The sequence below is a fragment of the Pygoscelis adeliae genome, unplaced genomic scaffold (genome assembly GCF_000699105.1).
Source record: "Pygoscelis adeliae isolate BGI_AS28 unplaced genomic scaffold, ASM69910v1 Scaffold187, whole genome shotgun sequence".
NCBI lineage: Eukaryota > Metazoa > Chordata > Aves > Sphenisciformes > Spheniscidae > Pygoscelis > Pygoscelis adeliae.
Genome location: NW_008825103.1, coordinates 630031 through 630376, shown reverse-complemented (window position 1 = coordinate 630376; position 346 = coordinate 630031).

Genomic DNA, 346 nt, shown 5'->3' with positions numbered 1-346 from the left:
ATCCCGGATTAAGCACTTTGCCGGGCGAGAGCCGTGGGGGGCTCTCAGCCACATGTCCCTGCCCCACGTGCGCGCGCACATGCAACGCGCACCCGTGCACGCCCACGTGCACACGCACGGTACCTGGTCTCCACGGGTGTTACCAGGATTGGGGCCGTACAGACCCGGCACGGCTTGGAGCCTCCAGCCCCTGCAAATGCCCCCTTGCAAACACATCCATCCCGCCCCAGCATTAATTTCCCCATTTTATTTTCCCTCCCCAGGGAAAAGGAGCGAGGATTCAGCAGTAAAACTGTCCGCACAGAAATTCGGGCTGGGGGCAAGCAAGGCAAGTCACCCCCCCCCG